Source organism: Hylobates moloch, unplaced genomic scaffold (genome assembly GCF_009828535.3).
Source record: "Hylobates moloch isolate HMO894 unplaced genomic scaffold, HMol_V3 SCAFFOLD_15, whole genome shotgun sequence".
NCBI classification, from domain to species: domain Eukaryota; kingdom Metazoa; phylum Chordata; class Mammalia; order Primates; family Hylobatidae; genus Hylobates; species Hylobates moloch.
In genome coordinates, this window is record NW_026652290.1 from 81911184 (window position 1) to 81931583 (window position 20400).

The 20400-nt window shown below is 48.4% G+C and overlaps 1 non-coding gene across 1 annotated transcript; it reads left to right on the forward strand.

Annotated features, from left to right (window-relative positions):
- Positions 1 to 19424: 19424 nt before the first annotated feature.
- Positions 19425 to 19531, forward strand: LOC116484438 (U6 spliceosomal RNA). The gene has a single exon (XR_004252595.1). It is a non-coding gene; the product is annotated as a U6 spliceosomal RNA (small nuclear RNA).
- The last annotated feature ends 869 nt before the right edge of the window (positions 19532 to 20400 follow it).

The window sequence follows — 20400 nt, forward strand, 5'->3', positions numbered from 1 at the left end:
ACAAAAAAAAAAAAAAAAAAGAACGAACGCCCCCCCAAAAAAGAAAAAGAAAACCCCCCAAAAAAAGAAAAGGAAAAGAAAACCCCCCAAAAAAAGAAAAGAAAAAGAAAACCCAAAGCTGCTTGTGGGGGCTTTCAGTGCTGGGCGCAGGCCAATGTCCCCAGCCAGCTCTGAGGCTTGTTCCTACTTCCACCAGCCTCTCAGCCCAGTCCACTTCAGGCCAGGGGAAAATACGAAAGCCCTGCTTGTTCTGGGTCTTCGGGGGAGTCTGTGAATAGCTGAATCCATGAATGATGCCTCTGCAGGTGCCAGGGACCCACGGCTCCACCCTCACCCAGTGCAAGTGCTGCCTGCCAGACCCTTGTCAGCGGTTACAACCTCCAACTGCCTCCCGCTGCCCGAGTTTTATCAAAAGCTCAGTTGAGAGAAATAAAGTTCATGGGGGTTATTTAAAGGTCATGCATTCCATCCATTCTTCCAGATGGGACTTATCCCTGAACCAAGTCGGACTCTCACGAAGCTGAGTCGTTCTTGGAGCACAGTATTTAGTCTCCACAGAATCTCTACTATGTCCCTCCCTTATGATGGAGACTTGAAGGAAAATGGCTGAAGGGGTCTGGCCATTATGTTTATTTTGGGATGTTGCTGCTTCAGCTAGTGTTCTCTGTAAGTCCTATGAGTGGAATGAATATATTTTAGGCTCTAGTTTCCAGCAAAATTCTGCATCCTCAGAGGAATTAGGGGGCTTCTGACTTATGGGCAATGTGACTCATGAAACTAATCCCAATTCCCACTTTACTTGGGTTGCTGGGAAGCTCAGAGCCAAATTTGGCACTCATCCTTAAGAATCTTAGAGGCTCTCGTAGGCTGGGCACGGTGGCTCACGCCTATAATCTCAGCACATTGGGAGGCCGAGGTGGGCGGATCACAAGGTCAGGAGATCGAGACCATCCTGGCTAACATGGTGAAACCCTGTCTCTACTAAAAAAATACAAAAAAATTAGCCAGGCGTGGTGGCGGGCACCTGTAGTCCCAGCTACTCGGGAGGCTGAGGCAGGAGAATGGTGTGAACCCGGGAGGCAGAGCTTGCAGTGAGCCGAGACCACGCCACTGCACTCCAGCCTGTTCCCCAGAAAGAAAAAATATAAAAAAAAAAAAAAAAAGGAATCTTACAGGCTCTCTTGGGCTGTTTTAAAGGAGATGATTGCTTTCCAGGTGCTGGTTTCTAACAGATGGGATTATAATTATTATTTTCTATGTATCTTGTCAATTGCTTCAGGGCTTTAGTGGGACCAGAGTGGGAGTAAGTAAATAAAATAATCCTCATCCTGAAAACAAAAGAGGAATGGAGAATTGGCCTGGGTGAGTGAGAGAAGGAGGAGGCAGCCAGGGGGAGAGATGGTGCAGGGCCTGGTGGTGACAGGACAAGTGTCCCTTTCTAGGCTGCTGTGGTGATGCTGAAGGGTCTGGCTTCACTGACCCAGGGGGTGTGAAAAGAGGATTTTCCATGAATTTGAAAAGAGAACCACAGTCATTGCTCAATTTGCACTTCTCCCCATGGCCCCCAGGCTTTGGGGGGTATTTTTGTAATGTTGTGAAACATTGAAACTTGCAGTGTCTCCTTTCTCTTCCTCTTCTCTCCCAACTCAGTCACTCCTACCCATTTCTTTTTCTTTTTTAAACCATGCTTTGTTCCTTCCCTTCGTGTGGCCACTGGTGCAGGGGTGTGAGCTGGGCTGCCCACTATGACTGCTCCTCCATCTCTGGGCAAGACAGGAGTCCCTCTGGACCAAGGCCCATAATTTGCTGCTGGAACAAACAGAATAGGGTCAAGCAGTTCGGATCCTCAACGAAAGGGTAGCAATAGAGCAGCAAATACTACTTGAAAACTCTACTGTGTGCCACTTAGGAACCATTGTTATTGCCATTTCATTTTACTTATTTAAGTTTGTCCTATGCTTTAGCTCATGGTACATGTTCATTATTTGTTTGTACAAGGCCCCTGCATCTATTTGTTTGTTTGTTTGAGACAGGGTCCTGCTCTGTCACCCAGGCTGGAGTGCAGTGGTGTGATCATAGCTCACTGCAGCCTTGAACTCCTGGGCTCAAGCAATCCTTCTACCTCAGCCTCCCAGGTAGCTGGGACTACAGGAGCATGACACCATGCCTGGCTAATTTTTAAATATTTTTGTAGAGATGGGTCTCACTATGTTACCCAGGCTGGTCTCTAACTCCTGAGCTCAAGTGGTTCTCCTTCCTCAGTCTCCCAAAGTGCTGGGATGACAGGCATGAGCTACCACATCTGGCCCGTTTGTCTGCTTATCCATTTACTTTGCCCAGAGTTTCTCACTGGCTGCACTATTGACATATCAAGTCAGATCATTCCTTTTATGCAGGCTGTCCTGTACATTGTAGGATGTTTGGCAGCATCCTTGGCCTCTCTACTACATGCCAGTATTACCCACCCCCACACCTCTGCTGTGACAACCAAAAATGTCTCTGGATATTGCCAAATGTCCCCTGGGGAAAGGGAGCAGAATCATCTCAGGCTGAGAACCACCATCCCCTTGTCCCCTTCCTCACTCCCCTCCTCTCCCGATAGAAGCCTCTCTGATGCATCTGCTGTGTGTCCTCCTGTTTGCACACATCCTTGCAGCTCTGTTCACTGCCCCATTCATATCCTTTGCCCACCTTTCTATTGGAGTTGCCATCTTCTTTGGATCTGCAAAGGGCAGTCCTTGTGTTTTCTTTTCTTTTCTTTTCTTTTTTTGAGATGGAGTCTCACTGTCACCCAGGCCGGAGTGCAGTGGTGTGATCTTGGCTTATTGCAACCTCCACCCCCTGGGTTCAAGCGATTCTCATGCCTCAGCCTCCCAAGTAGCTGGGATTACAGGCTCCCGCCACAACGCCTGGCTAATTTATATATCTTTAGTAGAGACAGGGTTTCTCCATGTTTGTCAGGCTGGTCTTGAATTCCTGACCTCAGGTAATCCACCTGCCTCGGCCTCCCAAAGTGCTTGGATTACAGGCATGAGCCACCGTGCCTGGCCAGTCCTTGTGTTTTCTAAATATGAGTCCCACGTTGGTGTGGACTGTGTTTTCTTCTCCTTTTCTGTCTTCAATCTGCTAACTCTTGCCTTACAGATGAGGAAGCAGAAGTGCACAGCCATAGCTGCCGATGCTCACACTGCTAGTAAGTGGTGAGCCAGGTCCAGGCCTCTGTCTCCAGAGCCCAGGCTCTTGACCCCTGGGCTACAGCAGTGTCCCTTCCATTCAAATATGACTTTGCAGGCAGGCAGGCAGGCAGGCAGGCAGGCAAGGTCAGGCCCTGAGGCCTGGGCAGGGAAACGAGGTGGCTCACTCCAGGTCATGCAACTTGACAGCAGCATCACCCAGGTCACCCTGATGTGATGCCAAGTGTCTTGGGAATTGGATTTAATTTTTTTTTTTTTTTTTTTTGGTTGAGGAATGACCAAGTGATTTCGCTTAAATGTCCAATAGGAGGCTGTGGCTCTGGTGAGAAGAAGAGGTGGGGATCTGAGGGTGTCTGTGCGAGGAGGCTCCTTTGTTGGCTCTGCATGGTGCTCACAGACACATGGTTGGGCAGATTTCTGGATTTGGATCTTCTGGCCTGGATCTCTGTGCCCGGGACCCTGGCAGAAGATTGCTTCTCTCCAGGCCCAGGGGATGATGGATGGAGGGGAGCCAGGTTTTGTTCCCTAAATGCCATTCACATGACTCGCTGACCTCAGAGTCCTTCCCCTTTCTCTTGTCTTTTTCTCCTTCACTGCATTCTGCCCTGCTTTGGTTTCCCTTCTGTATTTTCCTTTTTTCGATCTGCACAAAGCCCTTGGAGGGCTGGGGCTGAGCTGGGGCCTCTTGGCTCTGGCTGAGGTTGGTTTCCAGTTCCTGGACTGTAGCCCTGGGGCTGTCTGCCTTCAAGGGCCATAGTGAGACTTGAGAGGTGGGAGGTTTGGGAGGAAGCAAGCCGGCCAATGAGCCAGTGCTTGGAGGCTGGTCCTCTCCTGCATCCTCAGGGCAGGACCTCTGAGCCACCAAAACTGATGACAAATACCTAGTTCAGGCCACAGCCACTCCCTACCCATCCCTGACAGACATGCCTAGTTCATCCCAGATCTCTTCCTACCAGCCTCAAGATCCTTCTCAGCAGAGAATGTGGGACGGAAATGTATCACCTCTGGCTTATAGCTTCATCTTTACTTCCTGGAAGCCTTTCCCACTGTGGTTCTCAACCCTGACCGCTCAGCAGAATCACCTGGGTAACTTTCCAAACAGACTGATTTCCAGGCCCCAACCCAAGATTCAGATTTCATGGGTCTGGAGTGTGACTGGGGGTTGAGATGTTGTAAAATCTCCCTGGGTGATTCTGCTGTGTGGCCAGGACTGAGAGCTACTGTTTCACTGAGGTCAGAGTGTTGCAGAAAGAGCACAGAAGGCAGGTGGGGGGCTGAGTTCACGTCTGGACAGCCCTCAGGTGGCAGCGTGTCTCTCAGCAAAGCCCCTTCCCTCTCCAGGCACTGGGCAGGAGCACCCTAAGGAGAAGTGACCGATTTGTGGAGTTTTAGACTCAGAAAGGGCCAGGAAACCAACCAAGCTATCCCCTCATCCTGCAGAACCGAAGACTGTCTGGAGGGGGTGGAGTAGCCAGAGTCTCACAGGGCACTGGCAGGGTTGGGGGTGTGGGAAGCCAGGCTAGGCTTTGGGCTGCCTCCTCCCGCTGGCTGGGCCCCTCAGTGAGTCTTCTTTAGATTAGGATGTTGGGAACATGATGTCTCCCCACTGTTTACTCAAAAAGGAGCCTGTTCTCTCAGTGCCTTGGAGTGGGGAAGCAATGGCTAGAGTTAGAGGGTGTTGGTCTCAGCCAAACTTGGCAAGAGGACTTTTGCAGTGCCGCTGACTGTCTGCAGCTGTTTTATAGGCCCAGTGGCTCAAAAGGGGAAGTGTGGCTGCATTTAGAATGTTGTCCACAAGGAGGAATGGTGGGGGTGGGAGTGGGGGTGGGGCTGACAAGGGTGGCCAGGCTGGGGAGCTGGAGGAGGAGGAGGGATGCAGGCAGGACCTGTGGACAGGGGCTTGATTTGGGGCCCACAGGTTGTCACTGTGGAAACTCTTGGGTTTGAGGGGATGGAGATAGGGGAGAGTGAAAGGGAGGCAGACAGAGAAGAAAGGGGAAGGGGGGAGGGAAAAGAGCCCCCAGCTGGGAAGCCTGGCTTTTCTTAGGTTGGAAGCAAACACGAAGTGTGCTGGGAGCATGCCCAGCCATGCCCCGAAGGCCCAGGAAGGGGTTTCCTCTAAAGGGGAGCAGGGAGATGGTGAGAGGTGCTGGAAAGGTGGAGGTTTTCTCAACACAGTCCAGCCCACAGTAGGGGATGTGAGAGGAGGAACTCTTCCTTCCCCCAAGCTATACAGAAATATCTCTGATATCTGAGTCCATTTAGGCTATGATAACAAAATATCATGGACTGGATGGCTTATAAACAGCAGACATTTAATATCGTAGACTGGATGGCTTATAAACAGTAGGTATCTATTTCTCACAGTTCTGGAGGCTGGAAGTCCAAGATCAGGGTGCCGGCAGATTCAGTATCTGGTGAGGGCAATCTCCTCATAAATGGTGCCTTCTTACTCTAACCTCACATGGCAGAAGGGGTGAGGGGTCTGTCTCAGGGCGTAATATAAGGGCACTAATCCTATTTATGAAAACTCCACCCCCAGGACCTAATCACCTCCCAAAGGCCCCCCTCCTACCTCCATCACTTTGGGGGTGAGGATTTCAACATATGAATTTGGGGGGGGACATAAACATCTGGACAGCCTGAATGAAATGTACCATCCCTATGGCCAAGAGTGCACCCAACCCTTCCCAGGGCTGACCTGGGGCTCAGGTCTCCATGGTAGCAACAGGAAGATTGGTACACAAGGCTCCTGGCCCAGGGGTTGGAGGCTGGAAGACCTCAGAGAGCCTGATTGAAGATCCCCATGCCTCAGGCTCCTGTTCCTGTTAATGACAGGGAGATGCACCTCCCCTACACTATCACAAATGTCCTGTCCCAAGCATCAGGGAGAAACATGGAGCTCCTGCTGATCGTGGGTCACACTCCCCCTGCTTCCCTCAGGCCTACTGCTCTCCCTTAGTCACTGGCACCTGCTGGGTGTTGCTCTCTGCTGCCCCCCCATGCCCTAGCCTTGTCCCTACTGTATATGTGGGGATAGAGTGATGGGGTGGTGGAGGTGGGGGGTGGTGGTACTATAACTTCAATCCAGAGCTTTCCTACAGAAGATCCTGCCTTCACCAGAAAAGTGCTTTAGCAAAGCTCCTCTTCCCAAAGTAGCCCCACCCAAAAGGACCATGAGAAGAAGACCTTATCCTAACTTTGATCATATTAGACTGGCCATAGAGAGCTCCACCACCTTTGGTGATAGATTCAGCAGCCAGAGAGATCTGCTCTGAGGGTGGGAGTTAAAGCAGAGAGGGGAGGTTTGCATGGGTTCTCACTCTGTGGTTGAGCATCTGATGTCAGAAGCATGACTCCCAAAGAGCCTTCTCAGTGTACCCTGGGGAAGAAGGCAACTCAACTCAACGCAACCCAACTCAACCCAGTTCAACTCAACCCAACCCAACTCAACTCAACCCCACTCAACCCAACTCAACTAAATTAAACTCAACAAAACTCCCATTCATTCACTCTGTGATTTAACTAGTATGTACTAGTCACCAACAATGTGTCAACCACTGTGCTAAGTGCTAGGGATGTGGAAGAGAGCAAACAAGACATAGCCCTGCCCTCATGGAGCTTCAAGTCTGGTAGAGGCACTTAAGGGCACATCATGGGTCTCTGTCTCTATTAAGCTCATGAGGATGACCATGGGAGGGTAGGGAGAGGAAAGGCCCTTACCTCTGTGGTCTCACTGGAGAGACAATATTCATATACACAAAACACTCAGAGAATGAGGCAATGTTTAATAAGTCCATTGTTGACTCTGGTAGCCACTAGGTGGGCCTGACCACTAACTAATCTTGAAAAAAAAAAATTTGGCCTGATGCAGTGGCTCACACTTGTAATCCCAGCACTTTGGGAGGCCAAGGCAGGCAGATCACTTGAGGTCAGGAGTTCAAGACCAGCCTGCCCAACATGGTGAAACCACATCTCTACTAAAAATACAAAAAATTAGCCAGGCATGGTGGCATGTGCTTGTAATCCCAGTTACTCGCAAGGCTGAGGCAGGAGAATAGCTTGAACCCAGGAGGAAAAGGTTGCAGTGAGCTGAGATTGTGCCACTGCTCTCCAGCTTGGGCGACAGAGTGAGACCCTGTCTTAAAAAAAAAAGAACCCAAAACAAACAAAAAAATTAGTTCTGACATGAGTGTATTGGACTGGAAAATCCATGTGGACTCTGCCTACTTTCTTGGCTTCTTCTTCCATTTGGCTATCTACCCCCTTCTCTTCCTCCTTCCACCTCACTTAGAGCTAGAAACCTTCCATGGCAAATGATTGGATTCTAGGTTTGGTTAAATGCCTACCATTTGCAAAGTACACTGCTAGCTGCAGTAGGATTCAGAGGTAAACAACACTGGCTTTCCCCTTAAGGATGCTGGGCCTGACTTAGGTTCACAAATTGCTATAACAGAAGACAGTAAAAGATGCGTGCATCTTTGGACTGCCTTTTACCAGTTCAAATATTTTATTTTTAATAATATATAATAAAATATAAGATATAACAGGGAAATGAAATGCACAGATCTTAAGCATGCAGTTCCAAGTATTTTGAGTGTGAGTGTGACTGTGTGTTGCAGGGGGAAGGTAACAGAAGAGTTGAGTCCCTTCACTGGGTATGGGATTTGGAATATCAGTGCTATCATGTTTCGGCATGTCTACTGCCTACCATTTTGTTTTTAAAATTTCCAACTTCAGTAAGGTTATAAGACTATATAAGGAATTCCTGTATACCCTTTCCCCAGATTCACCAATTATTTACATTTATGAAATCATTTGAGAAAAATTTAGAGACATCTTGCCCCTTTACCCTTAAATACTTCAGTTTATATTTCAAGGACATTCTTTTACATAGTCTGGCTTCCTCTTAGCTGAGCCTTGGGTCATTTCATTTTCAGACAGTATTGGGTCATTCTATATCTTAAGTAAAGCTGATTTAATGGGAGAGAGAGCTGGATTGGTTTTCTGCTTGATGCTGTGCTGGTGGCCTGGCTGTTGGGGGCTGCCTAGGTCACAGGGTCCCCCTGGGAAAATCTGTTGACTTCCGCAGCTATGCTTGAGTCTGCTTGTTACTGGACAGCTGGTCAGTCCCTTTAGAGGCTTGGCTGAACTCTGTGCTCTCCTTCCCTCTACTTTGTTCTCGAGATTTCTGCACATTCTTCTACCCACAGATGTGAATGTCGTGTGATGTTGGCTTTCCAGTGTCTTGCATGGCGTGGTAGCAGCAGAAATGCGCTTGGCTGGGCACCCTCTCTGGGCCTTGGAGGCCAGCCTGGGCTCCTCTGAAAATACAGGCAGCTTCCTTTCCCTGACTCGCCTGGAGGAGCCAGGCCCTGTGGTGCGGTCTGGCTCTGAGGCCTGTGGTCCTGCTTGGGACTGGCAGTCTTAGGCTGAGGGAACATTTTCCAGAGTATAGCCGAGGGACAGAATGTCTCAGTAAGACGGGCTCGGAGGGGCAGGGTTTTGGAAAGGCCTCTGCTTGTTCTGGGAGCCGTTCAGGATGCTGAGGTTTTGGAAATCCATGGCGGCTCTTCACAACTGCTCCCAGCTTTGGGAGGAGGAATAGACGGGTGCTCGTTTCCTCGGGTTCAGTGGCAAAGGTGACTGCCGACCTGGGACCTGGGCCTCTCCTGGGCCTGGGGAGGACACTGGACTTTGAAGAGGAATGCAGCCTAGAAGGCCTGGACCCTGGAGTCATGAGATGCTGCTCCCATCCAGTAAGCCCTGGCTGGAGCTCTGCTGGGCACCGACCCTGGCATAAAACCAGTGGGGCCTCTGGGCCCGCACTCAACAGTGCCTCTGATGGAGCAGGTAGGAGAACCCCCCGCAAATTCACGAGGCAGAACAGAACACGCTGGAGGCATTTAACCAGGCAGACACGTCTCCTGCAAGGAGAGGCCAGGGAAGGGAGAGCTCAGATGCCCCGAGCTGCCAGGGGATGCTTAGGGGAGGAAGTGAGGCCTGAGCCCCACTTTCTAGCACCCTCTCCCTTCTTCTGTTTTGCTTTTGTATACAACCAACATGCCCAGGGTCCAGTTCCAGCTCTGTTCTGTGATCTTGGACAAGTCCGTTTATCTCCTTGGGCCCATTTCCTGCCTGTGAAATGGGACGTGGAGCACTGGAGCCACCTTCCCGGGACAGTGCTGAGTGGTAACCAAATGTTGGTGGGCTTCAGAGGTGCTTGGAGAGCTTAGGAAAATGCAGATGCCTGGGAAGTTGGGAGCCTGAATTCCCGGTGGTGAGGCCCAGGCGTGTGTAGGCATTGCTTTCAACCAGCTCTCCTGGTGGTCTTTGGAGCGGAGCTGCGTTACTGTGGAGGCACCACATCCCCCGCCCCTAACTTAACTGCAGGCTCCTTGGACCCAGACTCGAGCCTTTATTCCTGGATGCATTTTTCCCGGTGTCCGGGAGGGCCTGGTACAGGTGGGGGCACTCGGGCCTGGCCACTGGGCTGTCCACCGGCCCCTCCCACCCGGGAGCCGTGCCATGGCCCGGGCAGCCTGGACGCAACCCCCCTCCTTCCCTACGAGCCAGCTTCAATGCCCCGCATTACCATTTCCATGGCGCCCTCCTCCAGGGCCCCATGGAAATCACGAGGCTTTCTGAGGAGTCGTGCAGACTTCAGAAAAGACCCCGGGCCCCCTGCCCACCCCAGCTCCCTGGCCGCTCTAATCCCGCGCGGGGCGCGAGAGACAGAGCTCCCAGTCTCGTCGCGGCCCGGCCAGGCGCTCATTCTCCCACAGAGCTGACGTTTCTCTGCGGCCCAGCTGGCTGCAGTTTTTAGAAATAACAATATCCCTGGGGGGAGGAGTGGCGGGGTGAATGGGCGCCTTTGTCCCGGGCCCTGTGAAGCCCGATTAATTATGCGCGGCGGAGCGCGGGGAGCGCGGCCGCCGGGGGCCCCCCCTGGGCGGCTGAAAGGCCCGGGCTTGGGAGCGCGGCCGCCGGCTCCGCGCCGCCGCACAAAGGGCCGCGAATTAGAGAAGCGGCAATTACCCCGCATTTTGTATGTGCCCTTGTCTCGCTGACACTGTGGACGGCCCCTCCCCGGGCGGCTGCACTTTGAGGATTTTCAAGCTCTTTCTTGGTTACCAGGGGCGACTGGGCAGAGGGCTGGGGGCTTGGGGAGAGGGGGAAGTACCAAGGGCCGAGTGGGATCGTGTGCAGTGGGGGGCGTCCCGGGGTGGGGGGCAGGGAGCGGAGTGTGGGTATCGCCCCTGGGGACCTGGGCCTCAAGTCTAATGCTCTCTCCAAAGCTGGAGCCCTTTCAGCATGCAGATTCCAGGGCGTCACCACAGAGGACTCCCTGACTCAGGGATTCTGGGGCGCCCAGGAAACTGCATCTTACCAGTCCAAATATTTTTAATAATATATAATAAAATATAAGATATAGCAGAGAAATGAAATACACAGATTTTAAGTGTGCAATTCCATGTCACCCACATCTCATCAAGATATAGAAAAATTCCATCACTCCAGAAAGTACCACGGGTCCTCTTTCCAGTTTCTCCACCCCACTGCTCATCCTCCCAGGTAACTACTGCTCTGATTTCTAGCACTATTCCTACAGTTTCATCAGTTTTTGTACTTCATAATAAATGGAGCCATACAGTATACATTTGTTTTGTTTCTGACTGTTCTCATTTGGAATCATGTTTTTGAAATCCATTCATGTTGTGTGTATTAATAGTTTAGTTTCTTTCTTTTGATTAAACACTTTTTTTGATCCATTCACCTGTTGATGGGCAGACACCTGGACTGTTTCTAATTTTTGGCTGTTCTAAATAAAGCTGCTATGATCATTTTGTACGAGCCTTTTTTTTTTTGTGAACACGTGCTTTTGTCTTTTGGGTAAATGTCTAGGAGTGGAATTGCTGGGTCATAGGGAAGGTATTTAGCTTTACTAAATTCTAAAGTGGTTATATGATTTTGTATCCGCACCAGCAGTATATGAGGGTTCCAGTTGTTCTGCCTTTTCGTCAGCACTTGATATTGTCAGTCTTTGTGATTTTAGCATTCTAGTGAGTGTGAGGTGGTATCTCACTGTAGTTTTCTGGGTGGGTGATTTTAATGCATGAGTTCCAAGGAGTACACTTGGAGAAAACTCCTGTCTAGTCCAATCCTTGCATTTGCCTGCAAGGTCCAGCAGAGGAAATGTCCTCCCTGAGGCCCACAGCTGGTTGAGCAGAGGCAGGATCAGGACACAGGACTCCCATCCCAAGCTAAAGCTCTCTTCTTGGTATCATGCTACCCCTTTGGCCCACACCTCCTGAGCCTGTGTGTATGAAGCATGGATCGTGCTCTGCCTAGGACCATTCAAAGTGGACCAGGCAGGGCACTTCTGAAGAGTCCCCACCTGCCACCCAAGCAGCAGCATCCATGGGACTCAGGTTGAGAGACTGGGCTTGGCCAGATACACATGGTGTGCACGCGAACATAGGAACAGGAGTAGGAAGCTGTTGGCTAGCTACGCTTGACTCTAACTCCCAGGACACAGACCTGGCGTTACTGCTCTCCACCACCTTCCCATACATTTGAAGAGCCAACCTACGTGAAAGCCTAAACCTTGAGAGTTCCTCTGCTTCAGGTACTCATGGAGGGCTTTGCATATTTCCTGATCAAACACAGAGGAGATGCTGGGTGGATGGGAATAAGTGAGCAGGAGTCCTGGGGCTTCCAAAGTCTTCCTTTGCCTGTAAGCATTGTCCTACATGCGCTTTTTTTTTGAGATGGAGTCTCACCCTGTCGCCCAGGCTGGAGTGCAATGGCACGATCTCAGCTCACTGCAACCTCCGCCTCCCAGGTTTAAGCAATTCTCCTACCTCAGCCTCCTGAGTAGCTGGGATTGCAGGTGTGCACCACCACGCTCAGCTAATTTTTTGTGTTTTTAGTAGAGATGGGGTTTCACCATGTTGGCCAGGCTGGTCTGGAACTCCTGACCTTGTGATCACCCTGCCTCGGCCTCCCAAAGTGCTGGGATTACAGGCATGAGTCACCACACCCAACCTCTACGTGTGCTTTTTAAGACCCTCCAGGACCTGGCCTGACCTATCCTAGTTGCCTTGTTTCTGCCTGCCTTCACCTTGCACATGGTGCTCCAGCAATAGTGGACACTGGTCTATTGTTGTTCCCCCACCCCCTCCCATCCCCATCAACACAGGCGGTGGGGATTGTGTTTTCCAAAGATGACTGCACCACAATGTATCTCCCAACCCAAATGCTCTTGCAATGTGACTGACACTCCTCCCACTGAGAGGAAGGGGGTCTCTGTTTCCTCTCATCAAATTGGGATAGGGGCTTGAGACCGCTCTGACCAACAGACTGTGGCAAAAGGGATGATTTTTGATGCTGTCATTTAAAAGCTAGAACTTCCACCTAGCTCTCTCTCTCTTCTTTGGGATGTGTACTGTAGGAATCTAAACAATGTGCTATGGAAATGTCCAAACTGACCCACATGGAGAGACCCATGTGGAGGAGATCTGAGGCCTCCAACCTGCAACCAGACTCAACCACTAGATTTGTGAGTGAATGAGCCTTTAGATGATTCCAAACTCCAGGCTTCCGTGTTTCCAGTGGAGGCCCCAGTCAACAGAGAGCAGAGACAAGCTCCTCCTGCTGTGCCCTGTCCAGATTCCTGATCTTGACTGGATACCAAACATAATTAAGGGTTGTTTTATGCCAATATTATGATAATTTGTTACACAGCCATAATGACTGGAACACACGCAAGATTTCTTGCATCCTCCCCATGTTAATTCATATTCCCCTTGCTCCAAGCCCAGCTCTAAGCTTAACTCTTCTCTTTCAGGTTCAGCTTGGTTGTGACCTCTGCTAGAAGCCCTCCCTGGGCTCCCTGTGCACTGAGCTGGCGGTTCCTCCTCTGCACCCCAGGTACGTGCTCAGATCTGTGTACCCTCCACCTTGTCCTCCAGCTTCGTGTTTGGTTGTTCACATCCCCCATGAAAAGGGCCCCCCGAGAGCTGGCATAGTGCACGTTTCCTCTCCAGACTTCTATGAACCCAGCACATAATTGTTTGCTGAAAGATAGCATGTTCCTAAAACAGAGGAAGTAGAACCTGAATAAAGCGAAATCCAACTTCCCACTCCCTGCTCTCACTTCCTCTGGGACAGGCCTTGAGCAAGAGAGACAAAAAGAACAAGAGATGGTCTTTCCCTTTAATGGGATTTCAGTCTGATCAGGGAGATAGTAACAGAAAGACTAGACTAGACTAGTGTATGATTAAATGAGATTTGCCATCCCCAGAAGAGGGAGAGACCTGCATGGAACAGGGTGGTCAAGGCAGGCTTCCTGGAGGAGGCAAAGACTTGGATTTAATAGTACCAGAGCTCCAGGATAGATCCTCCTCTGATTGAACTCCTCATTTCTTTCCCCCACCCCAGCCTTCCAGGGTCCCCAGCTGAAGGGGTGTGTGTGTGCGTGTGTATGTACATATGCCTGCACACATGTACACATGTGGTTGGAAAGGGGGTATTAGTATCTCTCTCCTAGGATGGAGTCTCAAGGACAGGCCCATCATCTCCTCAGTTTGCCCCTCTCTCTCCCACTTCACCTGGAGAATGGAATAAGAAAGGGATAAGTATAATACAGTAGGGCGAATGCAGAACCAACTAGATGTACACCCAACAATGTGGATGCACCTTAAAACAGTGCTGCCTGAAGAAGGCAAGAAACAGAATGAAATCTGCAGCACATCATTCATATAAACTAAAAATACATGCACACAGAAAGGCGACTTTTTTTTTTTTTGAGACAAATTTTCGCTCTTGCTCTTGTCACTCAGGCTGGAGTACAATGGCACGATCTCGGCTCACTGCAACATCCACCTTCTGGGTTCAAGCGATTGTCCTGCCTCAGCTTCTAGAGTAGCTGGGATTACAGGAGCCCGCCACCATGGCTGGCTAATTTTTGTATTTTTAGTAGAGACGGGGTTTTACCATATTGCCCAGGCCGGTCTCAAACTCCTGACCTCAGGTGATCCACGTGCATCAGCCTCCCAAAGTGCTGGGATTACAGGCGTGAGCCACCACACCCAGTCGGCAACATATGTTTTATAGAGACACAGACAAAGATGTGATGTCAAACACACTGATGTGGTTGCCTCATTTATGGATGGGGCCTGGCCTGGTGAATGAGGATTAAAAGAATAAATAAATAAAACAAGAGAGGGCCTCTGTACAGAACGGTGATGACAGCGTGCCATCGAGGAGAATGATGAACTCAAACTTTTGCACCTGAGGGCCAAACAAAAGGTCAAAACCAAAATCACTCTTAAAAATGATGCCACCGACTTTAGGATGGCACTCATATCTGTGTGAGTGGGAGAGAGACGGGTTTGGGGCAGGGATTTGACTGTAGCTGTAATGTTTTATTCCTTTAAAAAAGATAAGGTAATGTGAAGCAAAATGTTAATATCTGTTGAATCTGGGGAGACGCTATGAGGGTTTCTGTTAAAACATTTTGTGTACATTTTAAATACAGTCATGCATGGGTTAATGATGGGGAATAAGTTCTTAGAGATACGTTGTTAAGCAATTTTGTTATTGTGTGCACATTATCGAGCATACTTACACAAACTTAGAATGGAATAGCTGACTATATAACTTAGACTATATGGTCTAGCCTATTGCTTGAAGGCTGCAAACCCGTACTCCATGTTACTGTACTGAATAATGAAGACAAGTGTAACACGATGGCAAGTATTTGTGTATCTAAACATAGAAAAGGTACAGTAGAAGTGTGGTATCATAGTCTTATGAGACAACTATTGTATATGCAATGCTTTGTTGACTGAAACATCATTATGTGGTTCATGACTGTATATCATAATTTTAAAAAATATTTTAAGAGGTTGCCAATCAAGACACTACAAACTAATTTTGTGGCTTTGTGGCTTTTGTCAAAATTAATTTCTTTCTTTCTTTTTTTTTTTGAGGCAGGGATCACTCAAGCAATCCTTCTGCCTTAGCCTCCCAAGTTGTGGGACTACAGTCATGCATGTCACCACGCTTGGCTAATTTTTTTTTTTAATTATTGAATAGAGATGGGGTCTTGCTATGTTGCCCAGGCTGGTCTCAAACTTCTGGACTCAAGTGATCCTCCCGCCTTGGCCTCCCAAAGTGGGATTACAGATGTGAGACACCGTGCCTGGCCTTGGCTAAATTTTAAATCATTTTTGTAGTGACAGGGTTTTGCTATGTTGCCCAGACTGTCTTGAACTCCTGGCCTCATGTAATCCTCCTGCCTTGGCCTCCCAAAGTAGAATTCTTTTCTGATGCTAGGTTGGCCTCTGAACAGTTTTACAGAGCTGAATGCTCTAGTCTTTTGTGACACAGTCTTTTTTCTTTCTTTCTTTTTTTTTTTTTTTTGAGACGGAGTCTCGCTCTGTCACCCAGGCTGGAGTGCAGTGGCTCAATCTCGGCTTACTGCAACCTCTGCCTCCTGGGTTCAAGCGATTCTCTTGCCTGAGCCTCCCAAGTAGCTGCGATTACAGGCAGGCACCGCCATGCCTGGCTAATTTTTGTAGTTTTAGTAGAGACAGGGTTTCATCATGTGGCCAAGCTGGTCTTGAACTCCTGACCTCAAATGATCCACCCACCTCAGCCTCCCAAAGTGCTGGGATTACAGGCATGAGCCACCATACCTGATGACACAGTCTTAATAAGGAGAAGAATATGAAGAATTTGACTTTTTATTGATGCTAAAAGCATTAATAAATAAGATCTTTGGAAAAATGTGGAAAATGGAAAATGTCACTGCCTGTTGTTTGTAGGGTGAAATCAAATGGCTAAACAGCTATAGGAACATTTTGTTCTCACTTATTGGATCAGATCAACTTCCCAGGACTTTGTAGGAAGATCACAAATCCTAGACAATCATACTGCACTGCTGTAGGAATTCTTGGAGGGCTGGAAGGCTCACAATTAGGGCTTTTTCTCTGGGCACCAACCTGACACCCATGGCAAGGGGGCTGAGCAGTTGTCTATGGTATAGATGCTATATTCTATGACTCCTCTTGGCCCTAGCCATAGCTGATTGGTACAGAGGGTCAAAGCTGGGCCAATCAGATTATCTCTCTCAAGATTCTGGAATTCTGAACTGGGGCAGAGATGGGGAGCTGTGGGAATGTGGTTGCTTTAATGGGAATGTTCTGGTGAGGAGATGCATTGACTCCAGATGCTTACATCCTTTCCTGAGGCTCAATTGTTCAAGCTTTTCTTGAAATTTAATAAATTCATTATTGTGATTTGTCAGGGTTGATTTCTGTTACTTGTCCTATGGAGTAGGTTACTATATTTTTGTCTTCTCACCTTCCCCTGGTGCTGCTGTTAATACATACGGTACCTTTATTGAGTTAGAAAAAGATGCCTGGCTCTGGGTGGACAAGTAAGAAAAAGCTGTTCTTTCTTCAGGCAGACACAGCCTCTCCCCAGGGTGGAAGGTTTGGCCGGTGGAGCGCAGGCCAGGTTTCAGGCCATACTCCGCTCACTTCCTTGGCGCAGCCCTTTTGTACATTGCACAGATGACATCCCCATTTATGGCGGCCTTACACCTGTCCACCATGTGCTTTTGGGATGATCTGTCTTCTGCAGCTAGGCATCATTCAGAATATGAAGGGCCATTCCAAACAAGATTCACGGGACGCGGTCTATCATGCAAGTCCTATTCTGGACTTTAAGGCTCATGACAAAGACGTTCAAAGTCAAACCTGCTCAAAGTCAAGACTTAAAGGAAACGTAGGAAAACTCTCTGGCCTGATAAAGTCCACAGAAGCTTCATCTTCTTCTGATGAATGATCTTCAGGCTTGAAAGGATGCCTTCCTCCAAACAGGCTGGCAGACATTCTTGAAATGTCAAAGGATAGGCTGGGGTGGTGGCTACGCCTGTAATCCTAGCACTTTGGGAGGCCAATGTGGGCAGATTGCCTGAGCTCAGGAGTTCGAGACCAGCCTGGGAAATTTGGTGAAACCCCATCTCTACTAAAATACAAAAAATTAGCCCGACATGCTGGTGCGCACCTGTAGTCCCAGCTACTCGGGAGGCTGAGGCGGGAGAATCACTTGAGCCCAGGAGGTGGAGGTTGCTGCGAGCCAAGATTGCACCACTGCACTCCAGCCTGGGTGACAGAGCGAGACTCCGTTTCCAAAAGAAAGAAATGCCAAAGGGTACTCCTCCATCCCCCTGTGAAAAAAAACTAAAAAACTAGTGGTGAGAAGGTAAGAGCAAGATCACAGGAACAGATGACAAGGAGGTGTCTGAAGGCCACAATGAGAGTGACATGGAAACCAGCCAAGGCACTGATGGCCATGGGAAGAAAATGATCTCAAGGAAGAGATAATTCCTTGAGAGGAGGCTGCTCCAGCTCTGATTTGTTCATTCATTTTACAGTCAGGAAGCCACTCCACCCCCGAAGAAGGTCATATGAGTCCTACTACCTTTCTGAAAGGAAGCTGAGTACAGAAAAGCAAGACAGTAACTTTCCCAAGCCAGGGAACCCCTGTCTCCCCAACTTCTGCATCATGTAGACCATTTGTGTCTACAACTTACAGGAGGCAGTGCAGACTAGCAGTTGAGAATGTGAGTCTAGAATCAGAATGCCTGGGTTCAAACCTCAACTCTGTCACTTTCCAGCTATTTGGCCTTGGACATATTACTTAAACATTTGTGTGTTTTAAAACATGTACACAATCCTTTGACTCTCTTTCCATCAAGAAGTGGAGCCTCTGTCCCCTCCCTTTGAACATGGGTGGAAATATGGGAGTGCCTAGACAAATAGAATGTGGCAAAAGTGACGCTGTGTGATTTCCAAGGCTATGTCAGAAAAGACTCTGCAGCTTCTGATGATTCCTTTAGGGACACTCATGTTGGGAGGCTTCAGCTGCTGTGAAAGAAACTCAGCTACCCTGAGGCTGCCTTGTAGAGGGACGGCATTGAAAGTGAGAGATTCCTGAGGAGCCCCAGCCATCCAGCCCCAAGCAGTGTGAACCTCCTAGTCTAGACCCCAGCATTTGAGCTGACCTCAGCTGCAGCCACCAATTGACTGCAAACTCATGAGACACCCTGAGTGAGAACTGCCTAGCTTAGTCCCTGTCAACCCTCAAAGTTCATGAACAAAATAAACGATTGTTGTTGTCTTAAGACCACTGTTTGGGGATAGTTTCTTATCAAGCAGTAGATAGCTGATGCAGACTTTTCTATAACCTGGAAATGGATGCTGCCATCACAGAACCTAAGTCATGCGGCTTTAGGACTGGGAGATGGGTAGAGATTGTAAGGACTTTGAGGATATTGTTGATGGAAGTCTGATAGTTCCCAAGGAAGTTGCTGGTGAGGGCTTAAAGGAAAGTGAGAAAATGTTATTAGAAGCAGAAGGAAAGGGGACAAACCCTTATTATGTGGTGGAAGAAAGTTAGTAACATTGTCACTTGAAGCTATGTAAGCAATAGAAAATGTGCCTAATGAAGGCCAGGCACGGTGGCTCACACCTCTAATCCCAGTACTTTGGAAGGCCGAGGTGGGCAGATCACAGGAGGTCAGGAGTTCGAGACCAGCCTGGCCAACACGGAGAAATCCCGTCCCTACTAAAAATACAAAAATTAGCTGGGCTTGGTGGCTCATGCTTGTAATCCTAGCTACTCTGGAGGCTGAAGCTGCAGAATCACTTGAGCCCAGAGGGCAGAGGTTGCAGTGAGCTGAGACTGTGCCACTGCCCTCCAGGCTGGGCGACGGAGTGAGACTCCCTCTCAAAAAAGAGAAAAAAAAGAAAAATGAAAAAGAAAATGTGACTAATGAACTAATGGTTTGGGCTAAAACAATTTTTAAGCAGACTGTTGAAAATGCTAGTTGGATTAGAAAATGCTAGTTGGATTGTTTTAGCTGTATATGATAAAGACAGAGAAAGATGAGTTAAAAGGAAGCTTTAACTTTCAAGCAAAATTTATAAAACATATAAAAGAGCCAGGGACTTGCTGCGTTTGAAAACAAATCTGGTTCTCATTCTCAGCCTCCCAGATGGCAAAAGATTCTCAAAGTGTGAAAGGGCTTCAGGACAAAGATAAAATCCAGAGTGGGACTATAAGAACCTTTGTTAAAATCTCAGAAATATCTAAGGCTTCATAAAATATTTTGAATAGACAAAGGCCCTCTAAGTATTTCAAGAGTGTGCCTCAGTGCTCGCTTCAGCAGCACATATACTAAAATTGGAACAATACAGAAAAGATTAGCATGGCCCTTGTGCAAGGATGACATGCAAATTCATGAAGCATTTCATATTAAAATAAGAACAAATTAAAAATAAAATAAAAAAGAGTGTGCCTCACAGATCCTCTTCATTAAACAACAGGGCTTCTAAGTATCTTAAGTAAATTGTTTTACACCAGCCTCACATTGAGAATGTAGAGAATGTTTTCTTGATGAAACGTTTGGTTATAGCTTTTGACTAACAGAGTGAGTCCCAATAGGATTCATGGGAAACCCACACAGTTTTTAATAGAATTATTCTGTCAGAAGCACCATCAGCTTGGGCAAAAAGGGTCAGAATAGTGCGAAATGAAAAAAGGCTTTTGGACCCCCAAAATTCTATGGGAAGGAAACAAGCTGAAAACTATGCAGTTGGAAACACCAGGTATATTAATCCGTTTTCACACTGCTGATAAAGACACACCTGAGACTGGGCAATTTACAAAAGAAAGAAGTTTAATTGGACTTACAATTCCACATATCTGGGGAAGCCTCACATTCATGGCAGAAGGCAACGAGGAGCAAGTCACATGTGCCTTTGGATCACTGAGTGGCCATGTAAAAAACTCCAGCTATAGCTGGGCACGGTGGCTCATGCCTGTAATTTCAGCACTTTGGGAGGACAAGGCGGGTGGATCACCTGAGGTCAGGAGTTGGAGACCAGCCTGGCCAACATGGAGAAACTCCATCTCTATTAAAAATACAAAAAAAATTAGCCAGGCGTGGTGGTGGGCACCTGTAATCCCAGCTACTCGGGAGGTTGAGGCAGAAGAATTGCTTGAATCTGGGAGGCAGAGGTTGCAGTGAGCCAAGATCACGTCGTTGCATTCCAGCCTGGGCAACGAGCGAAACTCCGTCTCAAAAAAAAAAAAAAAAAAAAAAAAAAGTCCAGCTATTTTGGGGCTG